Consider the following 13,738-nt stretch of genomic DNA (forward strand, 5'->3'; position numbering starts at 1 on the left):
CAAAGACATAAATGCTGACCCTGGTTGGCCACATGGACAAAGGTCTAAAAACTTGTGAAGGATGGACTGACTTATATTTCCCCAGTTGAGGAAAGAGAAGCCAGTGTGTCCTTAGAATGACCCCTATACTCTTGCTTGCTCAGGTAGCCTAACCTTGAGCTAGTCAGCCATCAGGGCTGCAAGGCCTCTGCCATGCAAACTCCCTGCGGACTGGCTGGCATCCTAGACCGGGGTATTCCTCATTCTCATTAGGCTGACTCTCTAATAACGAAGCTCATTTCCCCAAAGTGGTCAGGTAATTCTTGCTTTCTCCCAAATAAAGAAGTCAGCAGGGGACAGGGTCTCTCTCCTGGATCAACCCAGTAGCCCACAGTGTGCGCAGTCTTGCTCACCCCCAAGAACACCTCTCTCCATGAGAGACTGTCCATTCCACTATCCCAGTGCCTGCAATTTTCCGCTAATAACAATGCTGTGAGACTGTCCCCAATAGTACTTGTGGTGTTCACCCTCAATCCTAGTCCCTTTTTATAAAACATCCCCTTTTATAAAACTACTCCTGAAAAATAGGACTTTTGGCCTTGGCACCCTGGCTCTCATACCTGGAATCTCAACTCTTTGGGAGGCCGAAGTGGGAGGACTGCTTGAGCCTAGAAGTCAGAGGCTACAGTTAACTGTGATCACCCACTGCATTCCAGCCTGAGTGACAAAGTGAGACCCTGTCTCTAAAAAATAAAAAAGAAAGAAAAAGAAAAAGATAAACAGGACTTCTGGCAGGGAGACAAGAGGTTTGTGTTCAATTCCATTGAGCATGAATTTCCTGAGCAGCCGCTGAGAGATAAGTTCAGTGCTGGGCCTGGAGCATTCCGAGGTAAAGGTACCTCTAGTCTAATGCGGGAGCTGGATCTTGACATAAATGCTATGCATTGTGCAAGGTTAAAAGAAAGGTGAATGAAAGTATCACGAGGCTTCTAAAGTACTTTGTGTGTGTGTCTGTGTGTCTGTGTGTGTATGTGTGTCTACCATTCACTCCTTGGGTAGCTTTGTGGCAAACAAGGAATCCTTGTTGTTTGACGGAGTCTGACTTTCTCCGTGAGTGTTGGCGGAGGTGATGGTCCGTGCATGTTTGTGGTCTCAGGGTAGGGCGTAGGAGTTGGGGTGGAACAAGTTGAATCCAGTGATACCTAAGATATCTTCAACTGCTTTGACCTTTATTCTGTTAAACTTCTGTGTGCCCTAATTATTTACTAGTGTATAAAATGGGTATAATCATTCTTTGTGGTTTTAGAGACAGAGTACCTGAATAGGACATAATGAGAGAATTTTCTGAGGGCTTCCACATCTAACAATGGTATCAGATCACACACTTTTCATTTTGCCTCCAGGATCTAAAGCACTTACCATCCCTGTTGGTTTAGAACTGTAAGCTTCACACATAGATGAAATTATGAGACAGCTTCTATTTCACAAGGAAATTTTTTTAAATCATCTGCTCTCTATTCAAACTTCACAAAAGAAAAAAAGAAAGAAAACTCACACGTTTGCAAGAAACTGCTGGTGTTTTTGAATATCTCCCATAAGCAGGAGAATCTGGTTTTGAAAAAGTTGAATTTTCTACATATGAAAAAACACATTTATCGATGATACAGATGAACTAAAATTATAAAGTAAATGTTCTTCAGGTTAAAAAAAAAAAAAAAGCTGCATTCTTATTCTCAGTCTCTGGAACAAACCAATCCCTACCCACATCGCATCATTACCCCTACCTTACCCCTACATGGCAAGGAATATGGAGGAAAAGATTGAATTTGTTTCTGATTTAGTACATGTGTGTGTGTGTGCGCGCGCGCACACACACACACACACACAATGTAGATACATGCCAGAGATATCAAAGATCCGCTGGTTATATGTCCTAGCACTTTATGAGTCTTAATTCATTTAATCCCACCACAATCCTATTAGCCTAGTGACTATGATTATCCTTTTTTAAACCAAGTGGGGGCAGAGAGGTCAAGTAATTCACCAGGGATCATAAGCTGAGAAGCGATGTGCTGGAGTTGGAACCCAGGCAACAGAGCTTTGGTGACTGTGGACTTAACCACTATATTTGCTCCCTGACATTTTTTGTATTAAGTTCCCTTGGTCCAAAGTCTTCCATGTTTGGTATAAAATCTTCATCAAAAAGTTGCCTGCTGTGTACATGGGACTGCACTATTATTTCCTACAACTTCATGTGGATCTGTATTTACCTCAATAAAAATGTCAACTAAAAAAGTTGACTAGCATGATGCATGTCTACAAACAGTTTTCTCGAGTAAAGTGAATTAAAAATTTAAGATAGACACAACTAATTTTAGAGATAAAATCACTTTGCAAATGTAAAGAAATATGGAAAAATCCCAGCCATTGGTAGTAGTAGACTCAGAAATGAGGTAGGTCAAAGTCCCAGTCACCCTCTGTCTGGGGGAAACCCCTTAACTTGTCTGAGTCTCAGTTACCTAAATACATAAAATGGGATAGTGATACCTACTTCATTGCATTGTTAGGAAAAGGCAGGTTTGTTAGAGTCCAAAGGTACTCTGAGCCTCGCTGTGTCACCCTGAGTAGAGGGGCAGTAGGGACCAGCTGCAGGGGAGAGACTACTGGGGTTTGCCTGTCATCTGCTGCCAGTTACTTCTTCAGCCCCTTTCTTCTACCAGTTTCCCTGGAACCCATTCCTTCCTGCAGGACCCGCTCTCAGATTGTCATGTCAACTTCATGGGGACCGAAACATCTGCTCTTTTCAGTTCAACATGCTTCGCTTTCCCTTCCCAGATAAACTGGATTCACATTATCTCAGTTTAAATCCCGGTTTTGCTGTGTAGCTGCTGGCAAGCCACTTCCCCAGCTGGGTCTAAGCTTTCCCATCTGTAACATGAAGTGGTTGCATTGTGACTACAAGGTGTCCAAAGCTCCTCCTCCTCTAATGTTCCTGCATTCCCTACAAGGAGTGAGAAATGCCTACTCTTCCATCCATCTTTGTGTCATCCCAAGCTGCATTTCCTTGCCGTTTTCCTATCCCTTCAAAAATATTGGCCTCGGGCGATGGGAGTGATACAATTTTAAGGCTGTTGTATTAGGGAAAAGGTATGAGCTGGGCAGCCCAACCTTAGCATGTATGAGGTCTCCATTATGAAGGCATGAAGCAGCCTCTAACCAAGGGAATTGAGAAGATGTGCTAATTGGAAAGACTCAGTGTTGCTAAACTGAAAATTTTTGTGAAATCAATTGAGAGAAAAATCAATATGGGATTTTTTTTTCCACAATGAGAAGACAAGATTCCCACACAATTAAGAATCGGGCTATGGTTTCCACACTCTGCCTGTCTTGTTCTCTTGTTCCTGTGCCACAACTGTTCATCAGAAATAATTAAACATTTTCCCATGGGCAACAATTACTTGCTTAAAATATTATGAGTAAGGAGAATACATTTATAATTACCTAACCTTTCTGAAGGTGAAAATATATATTATCCTTTGATAGAACATAGAAAGGAGTTCCTGGATCTGCCAGTGTGCTTTGCTCTATCCATCCTGATTACGCTAATTGCCTTAAGGAATAGAACAATACTTTTTTACACATGCAGACCTTCACTTTCATTTTCTGTAACTTTTAGGGATCAAACCATGGTTTCTTTTCTTGTTGTTTTGTAAGTCATTAAACGGCCAGCCTGTAGCTATTACGATGGCCAGATAGTGTCTGAATTGCCCCAAGGCTATAATAATGAGAGTGTTGACATCTCTCTTTTCTTTGGAGTAGGTCTTATTTTTTGCCACAAGCAGACACAAACTATGAATCCAGTGCTTCATGTTTTCACTAGTTTTCTGATTTTGCTTTAAACACACGCACAGTGGAAGCAATAAATCAATAATCACAATGGCTGACACTTATTAAGTGCTCAGGGGCCTATTTCTAAATACTTTATGTATGCTATCTCATTTAATACTCGACAATTCCATGAGGAAGGTTACTGTTAATGCTCACATCATAAAGATGGGAGAGCTTATATATAAGAGACCTTAAGCCCAGAGATGTTAAGTAACTTGCCCAGGATCACACAGCTAATAGGTGGTGAAGCCGGGGTTTGGTCAGAGACTATTCCCTTACCACTCCACTGAAGTCTTTCTCAGATTTCTCTATCAAGCTATTTTGGTCCAGTGTTTTTTGTTAACTGGCAAAGAACATATTTCCTATAAAATATTCATATGAAAGAGCTGACTACAATCATGCTTTCACATTCAAGCTTTTTTTTTTTTTTTCCCTAATTTGTTTGGCCTTAATGTTCATTGTCAAGTTGACGAGCATATAATAGTAATAGTAGCAGTAATAATAATAATAACAATAATAACAATAAGAGTAGTGGTACCACTTAGTGAGTATATGCCCTAGGCTAAGCACTGATCTAGGACTTTCCCTTCATACATGATAGTGATACTGGGTAGATAATATCATCCTTGGTTGACATGAAGAAACTGAGACCCAGAAGGGTTGTGTGACATACCTAGGGTCACACAGCTAATAGGTTGTAAAACAGGGACATCAAGGCAAGTGCCCATCCCACTCAGCCAGTTTTAGCCCATATATTATAAGCCAAGCACTTTCCTTGGCTCTGTCAATACCAAAGTGAATCAAGCCTCATCCCTTCTGCTAGCCTGGTTCTTGGTTGATTCACATATTCACCAGGTTTTGGGGTCAGTAGTTGGTATAGCCACATGCATGCTTTCCTCTGTAATAGTATCTCTTTTATTTTAGGAAAACTGGGTTTTGATAGTTCTTTCATAGGCTGTAAAGTTATATACCATTTTGTTGAAATTCTGCAGGAGATTTTTAAAAACAGCAGTATGCATATTTGTGTTTGCATTCACCATTGTTATGAGGATATTATCTTGGAACTCAGTACCTTTCTCTGACTTTGATTCTATTCTTCACTCCATAATGGCAGGCAGTGAAACTCTGTATTTAGTATTAGCTCATTGTCCAAACTAGATTACTGTGCCAGGAATTATTCTAGGAATACAAAAATAGTTTAAAATGTGGGTATCTACCTCTCAATGAGTAGTTACTTCTTATTTTATGAATATGTCAACCTTTCTTGCTACACTGTATGCTTCCTGAGGGCAGGGACCAGGGCTGTCTGGGTCCTCACTGTATCCTGAGTGCCTGACACAGAGATCCCAGTGAAAAGTGTACAATACTCTAATGGTTGATTTAGTTGTTTCTGGAATATCTAGAGGCAATAATATAATGGTTAAGGCCACAACTCTGTAGCCAGACTGCCTGGTTTCAAGCCTTAATTCCAACATTAATTAGCTGTGTGACCTTGGGCAGATTACTTAGCCTCTCAGCTTTTTCATCTATCATATTGGGATAATGAAATCATAGTGTTTACCCCCATAGGTTTGTCCTGGGGATTAAATTAGTAAATATGCATCACAGCCTTGGACAACAGGGTTTGGCACACAGGCACTAGGTAAGTGTTGGCCATTGTTACCCATAGTTACCCATTAGACTTGAGTATCATTTATAACTTGAAAAGGACTTATTTTTTAAGAAAGAACACCAGTCCTTCACTATCTACTTTTTTTTCAGCTTTCAAAGGGCTACCGTGCATTTTAATCTTCCCTTTTCAGGATTATATACAGCCATACAGGTGTGAGCATTGCAAGCCTTTTACAAACTTTCATGAGGAGCTGTACGTCTACATTGTAGCAATTTGCTACAATTTGCTCAGACCAATTTATGTATGTTGTCTTTAAATTGTGTGATGTGAGTGGATTATTTGAATGGGCTGTAAAGTTTTAATTGCTGCAGCTGATAAACCTTCCGTCTCCCACCCCCTACAAACCCCTGGGTGTTTCATGTTTCACGGCACAGGGCAAAATTAACTCCTGACTGATCCTTTCCCTTTTGCTGTTGCCCCTTACAAACCTTTCTCCACAGGGCAGCCAGAGTGATCTTTTCAAATGCAAATCAGTGAAGATACTTCTGCTTAAACCCTTCTAGGTTTTTTTTCCCATTGCACTAAGAATCCAATCCAGACTGTTCCCTGTGAAGTACAAGGCTCACCTCACACCATGTGTCAGGCACGTCAGCTTCCTTTAGGTTTCTAAAGCGTGCCAAGCTCCTTCTAAGACCAGGATGTTTACCTTTGTGAATCCTTCTGCAATATTCCCTCCTGGTGATTCAGGAGGTTGGCATTTTCTCATCTTTGTGGGATCAATTTAAGATGTCATTTCCTTAAAGAGGCCTCCCCCAACCTCCCTACCTAAAATGAGCACATACCATATCTCCCCGTCAGCGGTGGCAAATCCATGCAGGTCTGCAGCCATCTCAATTCTTGCGTCCTTAGAAGAAAGAATTTGACTGAGTGACAGAGAGCAGAAGGAGAGACAGAGGCAAACTGTAGAGCAGGAGTGAATGTTTACTAAAAAGCTTTAGAGCAGGAACAAAAGGAAGGAATGTCCACTTGGAAGAGGCCCAATTGGGCAACGCGAAGAAAATGTGCAGGCTCTGACCTTTTGACCTGGGGTCTTACACGTTGGCATACTTCCGGGGTCAGGTGTCCCTTCTCCCCTAATTCTTCCCTCAGGGTTGGCTGTCCACAGGCGCAGTGGCCTGCTAGTGCTTGGGAGAGCATGCACAGTGTGTTTACTGAGTTGTATGCATGCTCAATTGAGGTGTTCTTCCCTCCCCTGCAGGATGCCCTAGGAGGCCGTATACAAGTTAAAACGCTGCCATTTTGCCTGTTAGTGCTCAGGTGTCAGCCCTCTTACCCAACTCCTGAGATCTTATCAGGAAGGTACTGATCACCAGTTTCAGGTTTTTCCTATCTATAGAGAGCCTGCCTTTCCTTGGTACTGGCTGCAACCAATTATTATTTTAGAGAGACGGTTAACAACCTCCTAACCATCACCTGATGGTGATCTGACATTCCTGGTGGTGGTGGGAGCCTTTCCTGCCCTGTTTATGTCTGACTAGCTACTTGCTATGACACCCCTGCCACCCCATTATTCTTTATTTTAGCATGCTGTTTATTTCCTTGTTACAGCATTTCCTGATCTTAATTATTTTATTTCCTTATATGTTTGTTTGTCTCTTGCTGGCCTTTCTTGATAGACTGTGTGCTTCCTGAGGGCAGGGACTAGGGCTGCCTGGCTCCTCACTGTATTCTGAGTGCCAGGCACAGAGAATTCCAGGGAAAAGTACACAGTACACTGACAATTGATTGAGTTGCCTCTGGAATATCTAGAACAAAAAATACACCATTTGATTTTGGCTTATGCTCTAAATGTCGTTTGCTAACTTACATGATTTCTGTATTTTCTCCCCTGTAATACCCCCTCAAAGACTGGAGAGATGGTGTGTATGTGTGTGGCTGTTGTCCAACCTGTCGTTTCCAGACTATAGATCTACTATGCCTCCAGTCCCCTAACTCCAGCACATTTTTTTCATTTTTTCACTCAAACCTCTAAGACCCTCCAGAGTCCGTAGGAAGCACCCCTCACCCCGGTCTTAAACACCACTTGCTCCTCCTACTCGCCCATAGGCTCCATGCCACTCTTCCTGCTTTCTATCTCTTCTTTCTTGTATTCTGTGTTTCCTCTTGTTTCTTCTTCACTTTTCAGCCTTCTTATGAGAAGAAAGCCCACCACTTTGAATGATCATCAGCCAGTCAGAACATTCCTCTACTCTAGTGATTTCTTCCCGCCCCCCTCAATTTGCTGTACCATCTGCGAATCTGAGGAGCTTGTAGAAAATTTCCTGTGTGCAAGCTCACCCACATAGACTGTGATTCACTAGGTTGGGGTGGAGCCAGCACTTCATTAATGTATAAAGTTCCCCAGGGAACTCCAATATGCAGCCAGTCTAAGAACCAAATCTATGTGAAGAGTGCCTCATACTCACTGGGCCTTTGGGCTCTTCTTAGAGGCCTGTCCATAGCTTCACTGCATAAAGATCCTGAGCTGTTCTGGGAGCATGCAGGGCAGAAGGCTGGTCCCTTGATAGCCACCAAGACTTTGCTGTGGTCAGGCTTAGTGACATATTCCCAGGCTTGTTACTCTGTTGTCTTGTTCATAAAAAATGTGTTTTAGCCTTCTAGATATCTAGTTTTGCAAATCAGTGTCAGGTATAGAAAGAATCCTGTCACTTGAACAGCATATTCAATAATTTTAAAGGTCAAGACCTGTGTGGAAATTAGCTTTCAGCTATTGAAACACACTGACTTATACATACATAACAGAAAATATGGTCCTATGGCACACTGGATATTTATGCATATATAAATAGCCTGTTAGATATACTGATAAGCAATATCTCAAGTACTCACAGATGATCATGTCCAGCATAGTAGGAAAACAGTGAAAGTGAAGAAACAGGTTTCATTTTAAGGACACTGCAGTAATAGCTCTTGATTATAGAGTGCCTACTTTATGACAGGCACTATGCTGCAGGTTATGCTCAAATACTCATCACAACCCAGAAAAGTAGGAAACACAAGCTCGTGAAAGGAAGGAAACTCATCCAGGATAATACAGTAAAATGTGCTAGTGGCAGGATTCCATGCCAGACATTCTGAGCTCAGGCACCGCCAGCTCTCCATCACACACTCCTTACCATCGATGACACCAGTGTGCAATGAGCATGCTCCCTGTGAATGGGCACCTAGGAACAAGGCTACCCACCTAGGAACAGGGCTGCCCACAGAGGAGGGTAGGAGAATCTGTCCCCAGAACCCTTGCCCACACTAAATATTATTTATGTTTTAATGAGTATTACTAATTTGACAAGTAAAATATTCACATATTGATTTAATTTACATATTTTTTTCAGATGTTGATGCAGATTAATATTCTCATTTGTACACTATCTGATTTAAGTCTATTCTATTGGTGATAAAACACCAGGACAGGCTTGTTTCTTTGAACAATTAAAGTAAGAAAGGGGGAAAGAATAATAAGCTTTTGAGCACTGATTTTATATTTATCTATCAATGAGTCATCAAGGTAGAGAAGAACAAATTCTTAGTCATCCTCACCAAAAGATTGTAAAGTACATTTTGTTTCTTTTTTCAATTGGCCAAAAATTGTGTCTTCTAACCGTTTGGTGTCTAGCAGTAAAACTGAAGTCACTAGCAAAATGTCTGTTTTGATAAATCGGGAACAAAAAGACCAAAACTAATGACTTCCACAATGGTAGGTGCCCTGGGAAATACAATATAGAATAGTGGAATCGAGGGCTTGTTTACTATGATTCTGTATATCCATCTGATGGGGAGTATAAATAGGTTTCTTTACACAAAGGGACCCAGGGAATGGTGAATCGGGGAATAATTGACTTGTCTCGGTATGTTTGTGAATGTGCATTTTTATCTGATGGCAAATATGCTGTTGGCCTTTGAGTCAGTCACCCACCATAAAATTTCCTCAGCCTCATATGAACCAAGATAGTGTGCCCATCCCCCCCTCAAAGAAAACATTTCAAATTAGCATTAATCATCCAATGTCGTGGTCGGGGCCCTACGGTGAAAGCCACCTACTGCAGCTGAATGCCATTCAGCAGGCAAGAAGTGATTTGCAATATAATTTAAATGAAGAGTTGGTTTCTTTTCCTATTTAGAACACACCAGTATGGAAAACTGATTGTCAGACATTCTGGTGATGTGCATCAACTTGGCTATTCACTCAGAAAATGAAGTTTCCTGAGACACCCGCACATTTAATTTATTTTTTTTCCTATGAAGTTAACTTCAGCTTGTTAAATACAATGACTATCCAAACCACAGAAAAACCAACACCATTAATTTTAATGCTTATAATGTAATGGAAGGAGATTATATTCATTTGGGATTTTTCTCCTTTTAATAGAATGTTTACTTGCCCCTCTTCTTATGAGTTAATTATTATCTTCTCTCCATAATGCTCTGCTTGTATCTGAGCAGCAAACAGAGTCTGTTAATGTCTTGAGTTTATAGATTACTGGTGATTCTATCATTTTGCAATGTCGATCACTAAAGTATCAATAGCTTGCCAGTATGGTAAGTGAATATGTGACTGATAGAAATGCAACTACTTCCTTACAGAACTCTCCTGTCTATTTTTATAAAACATTTAGTTTTAGCACAGTGTCTTTTCTATGCGTTGACTGGCATATTGAAGGACTTTTCAGTAAATTATACAGTAGTGAGTTAAGAATTGGTGAATTCTGTTATCATTTGGGTATTTATGTTTAATTCATCAGTTTATTCATTTAATAGACACTTAGTGAGTACCTGGCTTATTTCAGTAGTGTGCTGAGTATTAGGGATTAAGATATAGTCCCCATGTTCAGGGAGCCCACAGTTCTGAGCAGGAATTGCCATAAGGAATTGCAGCATAGGCTCAATGAGATGAGTGGTACAAAAAATCTGGGTATAAAGGGTAATAGAGGGTGCAATGGAAGAAGCTTTTCCTGGAAAGAAGACTACCAAAGAAGGCTTTGCAGATACTGGAGCTGATCTTGAAGTCCCAGATCTTGAGTTCTTCAAGTTGTCAGTAGAATGATTTGTGAGGGTGGGAGGAGGCAGTAAAGGCAGAGGGAACAGCATATGCAAGGTAGTGATTAAAAAAAAAAAGAAAACAAAGTAGTGATGAACACCTATTGAAAATCTTCTGTATGTTTTTAAGTAATAAAAGCTGACATTTTCTAAACTTACCATTTGTCAACCACTGTTTCAAATTCTGACATCTGCAAACTCAAGCCTCACTCTGACACTTTGAAGTAGGTATTATCAGCACTCCTTTTTACAAATTAAAATACATGCCTGGAGAGATTCAGTAACTTGCCAAATGTCACACAGCTGGTAGGATCAGGAAAAAGACTAGAACTCAGGTTCTTTAAGTCCAAAGTCTACAAGTTTAAATATTACACTAATATTTCAGTGTAATATGGCACCTTTGCTCTTTAGATCCCTTACTCCAGCTGTGCAGAGAAGACATGCAAATAGTGGCTGCCATTCATGACAGTGTCTAAGAGGGGATAACAGCAGCAGCTATGACTTACAGAGAGTGTTAAATGAGATATGAAATGTTAAATGAGATATGAAGTATACGAAGGGCTTAGAACAGTGCCTGGTACATGGCAAATAATTTGTTAACTGCTGGGGTTATGATGATTAATGTGTTAAGGGTAGTAGAATATGCCAGGTGCAGTGGCTCATGCCTGTAACCCCAGCACTTTGGGAGGCTGAGGCAGGTGGATCACAAGGTCAGGAGTTTGAGATCAGCCTGGCCAACATGGCGAAACCCAGTCTCTACTAAAAGCACAAAAATTAGCTGGGCGTGGTGGCATGCACCTGTAATCCCAGGTACTCCAGAGGCTGAGGCAGGAGAATTGCTTGAACCCGGGAGGTGGAGGTTGCAGTGAGCTGAGATGATACCACTGAGAAATTTGGAGTTGGTGGCATTTGATGTAGACCTGGACTCCTTAATCGATTGTTTCAGCAAGAGAAAGCAGAATGCAGAGATGAAAGCTGACTGGAAAATTCCATTATGTTTAAGAACAGTAAATAAACTAATTTGATTAAAGCAGAGGTCTTTAAAGAGAAGCAGAAAGACTAAGATTAAATAGGAGGGTAGAAATTGCTTATAATTAATTATATTTGTTGAGTGATTGGTACTGTTTATATTTTGGTTTTAGTCATCATAACATTTTCCTGGGATTATAGACTCATTTTTTCCTTTTGAAGAAAATGAGGCTCAGATAATTGATGTAATATTTCTCAGGTCATCCAGCAATAGTAGTTAAACTTGGACTTGAACTCAGACCTGTGTTAAAGTGCCATGTGCTTTTGACCACACCATACTTTCATTTTGCAGCTCTGATCTTTCTAACACATCATCAATATTTATAGAATAATTTTTCTAGTGAAAGGGGTAGAAAAAAAGTAAGAACATATTTTGTTAATGTTTCCTTCTTAGGGTTCTGCTTATCAATCACTATAGCCCAACATTTCCCCAGTTAATAGCCTGTGTCTGCTTTCATTAAAATTGAAAGAACTGGTCTCTCTGTTTGATTTCCTGTACACACATATACCCCTCAGGTTTCCTATTTGTGTGTATCTGTTATAACATATACCATCAATAATAAGCCATTGCCTGAAATGAGACCTAACAGTTAAGAGTATGAACTTTGAAGGACGGCAGGGTGCCAGGGCTAGATTCCTGGCTCTGCCCTTCATAGCTGTGGTCATAAGCAACTTTTCTACATTCTCTATGCTCCTATTTCTTTATCTGTTTAATGACAGTTATAATAGTACCTACATTATTGGTTTGCTGTTATGAATAAGTGGATTAGTACATATAAAAACTAAAAACTATGCTTAAAATGCTATGATAATTCATTTAATATTAGCATCATTGTGGCTTATAATCTAACATCTATTGAGATGAAGATCTGTGATTAGCTCTGTCCTTGATCTGTTTGTGTTTCTATAAAGGCATGTCTGAGACTGGGTAATTTATAAAGAGAAGAGGTTTATTTGACTCACAGTTCTGCAGGCTATACAGAAGGCATGGTGCCAACATCTGCTTCTGAGGAGGGACTCTGACTGCTTCCCCTCATGGTGGAAGGGGAAAGGGAGCCTGCATGTGCAAAGATCACACAGCTAGAGAGGAAACAAGAGATAGAGGGGTAAAATATACAATTTATACCTTTTGAATTTTAGACTGTGTACGTATAACCTAGTCCAACATTTTAAAATAAAGATGAATGAGCATGTTTGCTTTTATTCATGTCCTTCCCATAACCTAGCACAGTGCTAGGCTCAGAGACCCTGACAAGTTCCCTTTTGTTTAGCCCAGCACACGTCCTATGGCTCTCTGTGCCCCATGACTACCTACCCTACATGTACCATGCACACTTTCAAATCATACGCTTCATCCTGAACCATTCACTTCAAACCCCATTGTGATGACCATTGTACTTTATCCTCTTTCTCCTTTGGTTTGCCTTCAAAATTGACATCACTTTTTCATTGCAGCTATTTCCTTGGCTTCTCTCCATGACGATTCCTGACTTGTGGCCCTGGCAGTCTTGGGAAGACATCATCCAGCTTCTTCAATCCAGACCCTGGGCCCCTCCTTTCCCCAGGATTGCCCCCACCCAGCCTGGACACATTGACTGAACTGTTTTCTAGGACACTGGTGAGTAAAATGCTTGGCTACTTCATGAAAACAGTTCCAATCATCCCCTCCCAATACCATCTCCTCCACTTTTGAGCGTGATTTTGTTTCTTTCAAAAGTGGCTCCAATACTCTTCCTTTCTGGAACTGCCTCTCCTGTAGTGAATACTCCAAGGTTCATTATTTGTTTAATCACTGACTTATTCAATGAGGTGGTAGCCAGCAGAATCTGAGAACTGAAAGGTGCGTGCCTTTGTCCCCCTCCTGTGTGGTTCCATTCAGGGTTACTTGTCTCTGACTTAGATTGGAGACTAAATGGATTAGAATAAAACCAATTTAAGGGAAAAAAGAAATGTTCACAGAAACAGAAATAGAGAGTCCTGCTATCTTGGCTGCCTAAGATCTGCAGGCCTCACCAAGGAATTTAAAAAGTAATGTTTCTTATCATAAGTGACAGAAATATGCTGCTTTCTGCATCAATAGATATGAAGATTAAAGGGTCTGACCGTATTAAACAATTTTGCACAGCACCAGGCACT

At 40.7% G+C, this 13,738-nt stretch overlaps 1 protein-coding gene across 1 annotated transcript in view; it reads left to right on the plus strand.

Annotated features, from left to right (window-relative positions):
- DAB1 (DAB adaptor protein 1) overlaps nt 1-13,738 on the plus strand; it is a 1,277,266-nt gene that overhangs the window by 356,300 nt on the left and 907,228 nt on the right. Inside the window, exon 2 of the mRNA XM_017877258.1 lies at nt 13,058-13,220. The gene's annotated coding sequence lies outside the window, so the exon portion shown is untranslated. The remainder of the gene's footprint in view (nt 1-13,057; nt 13,221-13,738) is intronic.

This window comes from Rhinopithecus bieti, unplaced genomic scaffold (genome assembly GCF_001698545.2).
Source record: "Rhinopithecus bieti isolate Rb0 unplaced genomic scaffold, ASM169854v2 scaffold_6380, whole genome shotgun sequence".
Taxonomy (NCBI): Eukaryota; Metazoa; Chordata; class Mammalia; order Primates; family Cercopithecidae; genus Rhinopithecus; species Rhinopithecus bieti.